Genomic DNA, 11,346 nt, shown 5'->3' with positions numbered 1-11,346 from the left:
ATCTGGACCAGCTGACTTGAATACATCCAGTCCCTCCAGAAGTTCCCTAACTAGTTCCTCACTAACCTTGGCCTAGGTGTGCCTCCCCTGGGGCCTGAGAGGGGCCCAGGGGGGGCGGGGTGGTGACTGTTCCAGTCCCTCCTTAGGAAAATGGAGGCAAAGAAATCGTTAAATATGTTGGCTTTGTCATCTGGTGTGATGACCAAATTTCCTAACATGTCCTGCAGGGGCCCCACATTACCCTTTGAATTTGGAGCTATTTTCTAATATACTAAACGTACCGAGGCTGATGTTGGTGCCCACTGTTTTTGTGATATTAATTAATAAGAAACTTATTCACAAATTTTCTGGGTCACAACAGTCCCAGAACATCTTCAGAATATATATTTTGTCAGGATCCCAATTTGTGTAAGTGTTTGGTTGTCCAGTATTGTTTAAAATGTATTGAATTGTATGTTTTAATTAAGTAATCCTTGTTAATGAATAGGTCTTACACCATCTCCTGATACAATTTCCTTTAAGTATTCAGACCCCAAACCATCTTTTTTGTGTGTGTTTTAAATCTAGCTATCACCCTCCCTCCAGAGACTGAGGTTGAGTGGTTCCCACCTCCACCCAACCAATGTAAAGTAATATTTCATAAGGCTGTCCTTAACCAGACTATCCAGTTCTTTATTCATTTCTACTCCAAAGTAACTGCTCACTTGCTGCTCTTCAGAAACTTTTCTTTTTCAACACCTGAAATACGCATGAAGGAGATTAATGAAAGCAAGCATAGAATCCTAATTCTAAATCTGGCTAATGACATAGAAACTAACTGCACAGGCTGCAAGAATAAGAAATAGAATCATAAGTAAAAAAAAACATTTTTCTTGGTCTTGTCTTCTTAGCTTTTCAATTAAAGATATCAACATTTCTGTAGAACTTGTCAGTGGTATACATAGGTCAGGAATTTCAATTACAGTACTTCTATTCCATGTATACTGAAAGTCATCTGCCTTTCCTTATTGTAGCCATTAATGTGCCTTTTTCAGCAGGATGTTGGCCTCCATTTTTGAGGAAAACCTTCACAAAAATTAATTTTGCAACCTATTCTGAATATGGCAAAACTTAAGCTTATCCTGACCCCAGTTAGTAAAGCATGTGTTCCATAACACAGATCCCTCAACCTGTTAGTCTGGTATTGGGGCCCAGTTGGTTTATCGTGATAAGTTCCTTCAACCTCAAGAAGCAGAACTTGGAATAGCATGTTAGGCCTCCAGTAAAGTACTTTGACATGGAGGAGTCAGTAATAAATGGAAATCCAGCAAAAAAAGAAGAGCACTAGTATGAAATGCTCTCTTTATCTACTCCACCTGGGAGCCAAGCTGCTGCACTTTTATGGGCTGTGCTGTAAATTTAAATTCAAAACATACTCCTTCCACTTTCTGACTAATAGGAAGAAGGGCTTTGAGACTCTGATCATTGCAAGGTAGGAAAAAGTCATCTATTTCTTTCCTGTCTCACTTAAGAGTAAGTTCTGAGAGGTGCTTTCCCTCCTGCTTTTCCAGTGAAGTTAACTGTGCCTCCCAGAATCACTTCCATTTTTCTGAAATAATCTACTTTTCAAAGGAAGCAGCATCTTAAATTAACACTATGTTTCATGCCTCAATTTCCAGGTACCTCCCAGCCTCCAAATATTTTAGATTTTACCCTGAAAAGTATCTCATTCTGAATGTTCCTTCATATTCCTAGAAAGGTTGTACAATAGATGCATTCAGCTTGCCCTGATTTTGGTGGGAGTTTTTAAAATGTATTTTGGTTTCTAAAATCCCATCATGTGACAATCTCTCCACTGAAATCAGTAAGTATTACCCGTCTAGGTGCTTTTGAAAATCCCATGAGAAGCATATGTTGCCTATGTGCTAGTTTTAAAGGTGTATAGTATGTCTACAAAGTTATTATTACCTTGTAAAACTCAAATATGTACTTACTCCATGCTGGAAAATGTGAAATTCCCAGTGACTCGGTACCAAGATTTTTCCTTTAAAAAATCCATGTACATACTTATTTTGTCCTTATATTTTGTCCTAGAAGCAAGTCTTCCCTGAACAGAGATTGCTTATGAACTGTTTTTAAGGCTGATTTTAAAAATTCTTTGGCATAAATCATATGACCATTTTCTGAACCTCAGAAAATAACACTTCACTGAAGGAAACAATTTGTCATGTTAGTAACTTTTCTTTTCTCTGCTAGGTGCATAATATTTGACAGTTATTTTCAGATTCTGTAACTCATTTGTTATACATTATGGTATACTTTCCAAAGTAATAATGCCAAAGTGAAATAATATTCATCACCAATATAATTGCAAATGTAGTGCGCTAAAAATGAAGCATTTACATTCTTTTAACTGTAATGCTTGACAAAAAATATTACTGATATAGGCTGGCTATCAAAATTGTAGTTCCCTAATGCATCAGTAGGTTGCAGCAGAGTGTTAAATACAATCTAAAATTTACACTCTTAAGGGATGAGTAGAAGACACAATAATTCCCTGACAAAATGTGTGTGAAGTCATTATGGCAACATGTAGTTGTATGAAAGACTTTCATCTAAACGGACTTGCAAATGAAGATGATAGATTAATGTAATATACACATACATATAAAGCTTACTGTTTCTTAGCTAGAGATAAGGAATGCCAATATTCACCTTACAGAGTCTTGCCTAACTGATGGAAGAAATGTCACTTTTAAGAATCAGTGATGCTTTCATTCTATTTCCAAGATACAAATACAGGGCCGTATTCTGCGGTTCAGTTTTGCTTGATTAAGGTTTGTGGATTTTTTACCATCAATTTATGAGAAGAGGAAAGAAAAGAAAAATGAAAGCAAGAGATTATCTAAGAGCTGCCTCTGTATACACTGGTGAACAATATAGATAAAAGTAAAATTTGACAGAGAAAAGAGCCTCCACAAGTACTTTGATAATAAAGCCACCATATGGAATTGTTTCTTTCTTGATGATGCATTTGGACATAAGAAAAAAAGAAACAGTATTTCAATCAAAGCTCTCAGCAGTTATTAGTGGGGTCTCTGTTCCCTTCAATTGTTCTTTTTTTCTAATTTGATTCTAAATAATAATTCTGCAGCTGTGTCTTGTGTAACCAATTGCATATCTATAGATTCCTATATTTAGATTGCATACAAATATATGCAAAAGGAACAAAGGCTGCCTAGCCTTTAGCAAAATCATACAAAAGAGCTAATGAAGCTTACTTTAATAGGCTTTGTGGAGTGACCAGCTGTAAGCTTTCATTTGTATTCCACAGCAGGGACAATCTTTGCTGAGGAAGAAGTCACTTTTCTTCAAAAGGTATCAAGTTACTCCTCTTTTAGGTGTCATGCTTCAGTGGGCAGCTCCAATTCCTTGCAAGCAATATCATCCAGTTAAGTTAGTTTCTACATCTTGTCTCACAATGGGTACTGCCCCCCAAACCAGCTTTGCATGGCAAATCTAGTACTTGATGTTAACACATGAGCTTTCCACTTTGAATCAAGAAAGGGGTCAATGAGTTACCCACGTGCCCCTCCAGATGTGCAGCTAACAGCATTATGGGATCTGATCTGCAATCTACACAATTGCATTATCTACCATGCCACATCAGATCCCATTTTGCATTATTGCCAGTGCAGGGGCCTTCTGAGATCATGATCCCTGGCTCCCACAGCACCAGCCAGTAGAAAGCTCCCATGGCTGGGAGCCCCAGGCTTCTATGCTCAGGGACACATCTGGCCACATGTCTAGTTAATGGTGTCATAGGAACCAGCCACAAAGTTATTCCATATTTTTTGTGGAATAAGTTAGACTTATTTCTCATTTTATAACACCACTAATTGATTGAACATGTGGCTGGGTCACAACTTAAGACGTGATTAACTGGTTAATCATGCTTTAAGTGTAACATGTGGCAGAGGTCTAAGTGAGTACAATTCTGGTGCACAGTATCCTGATATTGGAAGCAATGGGGACATTACTGTCCTCCATCACTCCTGGACACCTCAAGGGGACAGCTCAGCACTCATCCAATCTTCTGCATGCATCATATCCTCCCCTAAAGGCCTCTATTTCTGCTTTGTAATAAAAAACCTGAAAACAGGTAGGCAGAAAGTCCAAAGCAAAGGAAAAGCCTGAAAGGTGACCAAACTGACAAATGCAGCTCTGGAATCCACTTAGGTATGAATTTTTGGCCAACATTTTCTTGCATTATTCTTAATGTAATCCTCATTTGCCATGGCAAAGTTACACTTGTGTTTTTTGCCTAATATTTTGCCAGGGAGATTGTATCTGAATGTAATAGAACTGAAGCCAACTATAAAGACAGATTCGAAGGACGACATGGAAGCTGGAACTCTGATTAAACCAGTTACACCCGTGTATCACCAACTTTCTCATTCTACAGCAGTATTTTGGGTTAAACACTCTCACCTCTTATCTATAGACTGGTAGGATAAGGATCCTATGCATGATACTGGGTCCTTGGTATTGGTGATGACAGGATACTACTTTCCATCTTTTATGGCTTTGTAGTACAAGCATATTTCAACTAGCTTTAAACTAGCTAGCTCGGGTACCCATGTCAGTCCAACTGTGACAGTGCAGACCATCAGCACTGATGTGTTTAGAAAACATTGAGTCTCTATGTATTCCTGAGGTCTTCAATTCCTCACCAGTGGGATACATACTATGTAAGGATCTTCCCAAATCATGCCAGAAGTGCTCACTGAAGTGGCACCTTTAATTTTACTCTTTTCACCGCATATCCCTCCCCACTGCTGCTGATTGGTGAAGGGGCCCTGGCAGCCCTGCCACTCCTCCTGATCAGCCAGGAAGAAAAAACTATGGTTTTAAATAAGCCATAGTTTTTGTCTCCTGCCACTGATTGGTTGAAGGGCCCCCGTGGTCCTGCTGCTTGTTGCTGATCTGCTGGGCTTTATCAGGCAATCAGGAACTAGCAGTGGGGGATGTGGCCATGGGGGGCTGTCAGCCAATCAGTGGTAGTGGGGCAGGTGCATGGTGAAAACAGTACGCTTTAAAGGAGATGCTGTGCAGCGCACTTCTGGAATGATTTAGATAGATCCCTAATAATATACTAACCCTCATATTGGTTTATCCCAATCTACTGCTCTCAGGAATAAGCACATCAGCACTTGAGAAACTTCTAGTTGGTCCAGTATGTAATTGTTAGAACCATGTCTGACTTCCAACAGTGAGGACAGGATGGGAACAGGAAATTAGAGAAGGGGAGTGGGACAATGGCTGTAAGAAAGTATATGCAGTGGGGCTGTGCGAAACACCATCGTTTCATTCCAACATCCATTTCACTGTTTCAAAAGGACAGTGCTTTGTTTCATCATTTAGTTTTGTTTAGTTTTAAAGCACTCTCCAATTTCATTTCGTCGAAACTGTTTTACTGTTTTGATGCATTTCAATGTTTCGCCCATAGGCTATAATGGGGAATCATGAAAATGCCTAAAACTTTGTCATTTCCTGCCTGATTTGGATGAAAATTGCAGAGATGGTAGTCCCCTCTGAGGGCATGAAGACTGCCAAGGAGATAGGTGAAGAGGTTTCTGGGAAAATGCATCTCAAACTGTTCAAAACACAACTCCTGACACTTGCCGGCAGCGGCAGCTTCCTCCCATCTGGCGCGCAGATCCGGGGGCTCGCAATCTTCTCTGGTGCTCAGGGCAGCCCCCACCCAGTGCTGGTCCCTAGTGGCAGTGGCAGCTTCCTCTCATCCAGGATGCAGATCTGGGGGATTGCACCCCCAGGAGAGCTGTGGGGCTGTGCCGGATTCCTCCCAGGGGTGCAGGCCCCTGGCCCCCAGATCTGCCCACTGGATGACAGGAGGCTGCTGCTGTCACCTGGGACTGGCAGCAGCAGCCTCCTCTCATCCGGCGCACAGATCTGGGGGCTTGCAGCCCCGGGAGGAGTCCAGCACAGCTTGGCAGCTCTCCCAGGGATACGAGCCCCTGTATCTGTGCCCCAGATGAGAGGAGGCTGCCTCTGCCACCTGGGACCAGTGCTGGGTGTGGGCTGTGCCCAGGCAGCAGTGGTAGTCTCCTCTCATCTGGTGCACAGATCGGGGGGATTGCACCCCCAGGATAAGTCTGGCACAGCCTGGCAGCCCTCCTGGGGATGCAAGCCCCCAGATCTGCATGCTGGTCCTTTAATATGCAGCATTTTTCAAGCAGACTATCTATGTTACTGCCCAGTATTTCAGTGGAAATTGCTGTATGGAAATTGTTTCTGAAGCTTCTCTGAAAGGCAATTCTGGTTCATGCTAGATGCTCATTCCTTTCAGTGTTATTCTGTTAGATATTGGGGTCTCCATCAACTACTCCTGGTATCAAAAAGGCAGGGTACTGGCCCACTCATATTATGATTCCCTGGCTTCTGCATTATACAAAGATGGTTGCATCCAAGAAACCATTTGGTCTGGAACTTAGTCTAGCAGAGACAGTGGGAGCAGCAACAGCCTACTGGCTCCGACTCACTGAGAATGGTTACAAATCTCAGGTCCTTAAGTTCAGATGAACTCAATTCAGCTCCCCTTCAGTGACCGCAAATACAGTAATGAAGCCTGTGCCCACAAGAGGAGGATGAGGAGGAAGAGACAAAAGGACAATGTAATAACATCTCAACAGCTACAGGGAAGGAGAGGCCTATTTTATCCCAGAAGTAATAAAGCCTGTGGTGCATGGCTGTCTATCAGTATCTTTCAGTTTCATAAAATAAGCTCCATCACCATCGGCACCATTGCTATGAAATCCTTTTCAAATACCACACAGATTTGTTGGATAGATAAGATAGGATGGTTTGAAACCTAGGTAAACCCCTATTATTTCCACAAGCAATTCTGACATCCCAGACAAAGGCCCTGTCTCCACTTGTTGAACCTCCTTCCCTTAAAACTAGAGTCCATTATCTGTCATCTCAGAGTGACCCATTACAAGGTGTACCTTAGTCAATTCAGACACCTATAAAAATAAATAACTGAAGTTTAAATAAATGTAGTGTAACAAGTCTATTATTATTAACATCAAAACAAATTCCAAATATTGCAAAGAAGTCACTGCCTGGAATTGTAGGTAAACAGTATTATCATTCACGTAAATGAAGCCTGTCAAAGATAGTTTTTCCTTTTATTTGCTCTAAGGGACTCTCAAGAGTTTAGATTTTCCTTTAAGCCTTTTATCCAGATTATCCAGAAACCCGGAAAGTATCCCACTCCAACAAAAAAAAATTGAAAACAAACTCCCCTAAGTCTGCTCACTGACCATTCATTTTTTCAACCATAATTTTTTTTATATAAGATTCTTTTCTCCATGAGCTGTGAGTAAAGCTGGCAGAAATATTTTTTTTTATTCGAAAATGCAGTCATGGGAAGCAAACTTTTTCTCTGAAGTGATAGGCTTGTGGTTAAGTTACTCAGCCAAGATGTGGGACACCCAGGTTTAAATACCTTTTCTGCTTGTAATAGCTTAAAACCTCAGTCTCTCTTTCCAATACTGTTTGTCTAAATAATTCAATATTCATTAAGCCAGAGGCCAGCATGTTTTTGCTCTCTCAAAATATGGAGAGGTCTTTTGATGCAAAATGAAAACAAAATATTAAAACTTCAACATTTTGTAAGAAATTGAGGTTTGTTTGTTTTCTGGACAGACCTAGTTGTGAGGCTTTCACTCTAAAGACATACAGTTTCAAAGATAACTGACTCAATGAGACAAGTTAAAAGACAGTTAAGTACAGCACTAAAGTGTATAGTTGGACTAAATATTGACACCATAGCAGTCAAATGTTATGCTGTTTTTGGTCCTATGTAATACTCATATTTTTCTAGATTCAAAATTAGATGGAGAACAATAAGATATCCTTCTTCTTCATCTCTGAACATTTTAATAAACCCATCCTTATTCACACAATTTCGTTTCAAATGGTCCCAATACTGGGTATTAAAGAATAAAATCCCTCAACACACAGGAAACCTTTTTACATTAAATGCAATCCTTTCAGCCAGTACAAAGTGGAAAAAATACTGATAGATGGGGGAGCTTCCCTGCTCTTAAAAATAAATGATTTATTCAAGCTGTGCATATTTCCAAGTTACTTGGTTTCTCTTGATGAATATTCCAGTAGGTTTCCCAAAGTCCTGGTTTAATTAATATGAAAAGATGTGCACACACTTTTTATGGCAAGGGAAAATGTCTAGAAACAGCTGAAATGTCTAGATTTTTAATATGAGCACAACAGTTCTTTCTATTTACTAGTAGCTAATACTGGATTTCCAATAGAAAAGACCTTCCATCCTGAACAAAAACAACATTCCCATAACTTGACTGTGAGGATAAATTTGTGGACTTATGTTAGACCTATTTTAAAATATCTTAGGTACCTAAAAAAAAATTTCCTTGAGAAACCTGAGCTCATTGATGTTTAGTAAATGTGTTATAGTAATCGTAAAAGTAAGACTATTGCTAACAGTAGTAGCTGTTAACACAGTAGCTTTGTTTGGCAGCATACATCTCTGGGTGGTATACAGTCTAGGGTAAATGGGCAGCCATACAGCTTTGAAAACTAGGTGGGGAAAAAGTCTAAAAATTATTTCTGGAGAATAATTTTTGAATGTAAGTTAAGCATTCAAATTAAAATACCAGAGAAAATAACAGTGAATGTATACTGAACTAAAGTCAGTGTCAAATTCTGCTTTCAGTGGGAGCTTCTTCACGTATGCCTGACTGTGCAATAACCACTGTTACTGCACAGTCCCAGCAGTGCATGGGTCGTTTCCAACCCTACTGTGCAGTAGCGTCGGCATCACGGTTTGTGCCTGTTGATGCCATGTTGTTGTCACCATGAGTTACATTGCCATAGTTCATTTCTATGGCAATGTAACATCTTGTGTAGACATTCCGTGTTATCCATTTGGAGAAATTCCATTTATACTAGTACTTCCATTAGTATCTATACCTAGCTCTTGTATTACATATAATTTTTCACAATTTAAAGATGGGAAAACTGAGGCACAAAGCATAGAAAGTCCTAAATCATACAACAGGTAAATGAGAGTGAAGAATAGAATCCAGATTTCACAGGTCCCAGGACAGTGCTGTACTCATTAAGTCATAGCTTTAGGTAAAATGCCTCTGCTGCCATTTTGAAGCACGGGATGCTGAATACACATGATGCTGTGAGCACATTAATTAGAGAGGTTCTCGGAACTGCTATAATTAAAGCCCACCTCACCCCCTAAGCTCCCCAGAACATGAGTATAGGTGTCCAGTAATTCTCCAATACAGTACTTCTAGAGTAGTGTTTTTCAATTTATGGGTCACGACCCAAAAGTGAGGCTCAAAAATATATGAAAGAGTTGCGAACAAACCTGAAAAATGGATTTGCCTTTAATAGAGAAGAATGTGGGAAACCATGGCTTTTTCCTTGAAGGCTGGCAGAGTTCAAGATTGCAAGGGGCTTCTTGAGGCTCCCCATGCCCCACACATTGGGGGGTTGGGGCAGGGGGCAGTGGGTCTGGAGCAGGCATGGGCAAAATGTGGTCTGTGGGCAGCATGTGGCCCACCAGGCCATTCTAGCCGGCTTGCGGGGCCCCTAAAAAATTTAGAAAAGTAATATGTATCTGGTCCTGGCTGCCTGCCATGTGGCTCTTGATGGCTTGCCAAAACTCAGTAAGTGGCCCTCTGCCCAAAATAATTGCCCTCCCCTGAAGTGAGGGGCACTGGGTCAGGACTGGCCATTGATATTCACAAATGGGTCCTGGTTGAGAACGACTGTTCTGGAGTGCCCTAGTAGTATAGCTTTTTGGGCATTAATACCTATGTATGAAAACAGACCAGCTGATTTAGACAGTAATTCCAGGATAGGTAATGAGGGGAAAAAACAGCAGTTAGCGGCACAATCTGCATGTTTTAATGAAGGTTAATATTGTGCTTAACACTGTACTAATAATAGATTTCTGCCTTCTGATTCAATGGTTTAGTGGCATGAAGATTAAGTAGGAGAAAAATAAAAATAAATTGAGGGTTGGGGAAAGTGAAGACAAATAAAGAACAAGGGTAGAAATGAAAATGAACAGCAGGTGAGAGTGAGATCTGATCTTACCTTTGTAGATAAGTTTTATTCCATGTTGTAAGTGCTTTTAGGAAAAAAACCTGATCCAAGTACTTTCTTGATTGTAGTAGTTTATTTCTGAAGAGGTCAGACTGTAGGCTGCACAAAGGGTTACATACACCTTAATTCTCCCCTCCTCTTCTTTCACTTAATGCTTAAGGCAGTGGTTCTCAAACTTTTAGACTCAAAGCACCACTCAACAGGCTTGAAGCACCCCTTGGAAAATACCAGCTCTCATCTTTACTTCAGTTTTTTGACTAGAGAAAAATAAAGAGTAATTCCTCTGTTCCAAAGAATTCAAGAACACCACAGCAGGTCAGCATGCTTAAAAACACCCTGGATTCCTATTTGAAATATCTGGAATGATCTTGTGAATCATGTTTGCAAATGCAACAGTGCTAGCTTTGTGTGGAACCTTTGAAAGACTCTCAACGCACCGTGGTTATGAATCACTGGTTTAGGTGAAAAGCTAAAAGGAAGATAGGAGAAGGAAAGTGCTGGTTTCTACACCAAGGTCCTGAGCAAACCCTCAACTCTTTCATCTTTATGATGTTTGTTTTACTTCTGGTGGTTTATTTTGATAGTTTGCTAATGATTATCTTCTGCTGAGTCAGCTTCACTTTCCTATAGTGATTTTCCTGCCTGTGAATGCTGAGAACATTCACTGTTTCCATTCACTGAAACAGAAAGAAAGAGACAGGGTCTGGGTTTTTCCAAATAGTTAGGAAAGTTCTACTGAAGACGGTAGTTTTCTGAACGGACTACAACATTGGAGAAGAAGCAAATAACCTCTCATATGACCGCTCCACCAAGGGCTTGAATTCAGAAGACTTGAGTCCCCAGAATCCCTGCCAAAGTCAATGTGTTGTAAATCAGGCCCTAAATTGTTCATAAATTAAAAGTTAAGTGGGGAAAGAAGATGAAAGTTAAAAGGTGAGCATGACATGGTCCTATCACTACGTTTTCATCTTTATGGGTGAAAACATAGTGGGCGCGTCCACACGAGTGCACATGTGCCTCTTGCCCTGTCTCAAACCCCTTTGAGGCAGTGCAAGAGGCACATGTGGGAATGAAAAAATGTTTGCAGCTTAGACCCTGGATATTCAGGGGTCTAAAAAAAATCGAAGCTGAAAAAAGTGGCACAGTCCAAGACCATGCCCTGAGGCAACTGGAGGC

This window comes from Gavialis gangeticus, unplaced genomic scaffold (assembly GCF_001723915.1).
Source record: "Gavialis gangeticus isolate Ggan-Ray unplaced genomic scaffold, GavGan_comp1, whole genome shotgun sequence".
Classification (NCBI taxonomy): domain Eukaryota; kingdom Metazoa; phylum Chordata; order Crocodylia; family Gavialidae; genus Gavialis; species Gavialis gangeticus.
The sequence above is the reverse complement of the archived record's forward strand: the minus strand, read 5'-3'. Positions refer to the sequence as shown.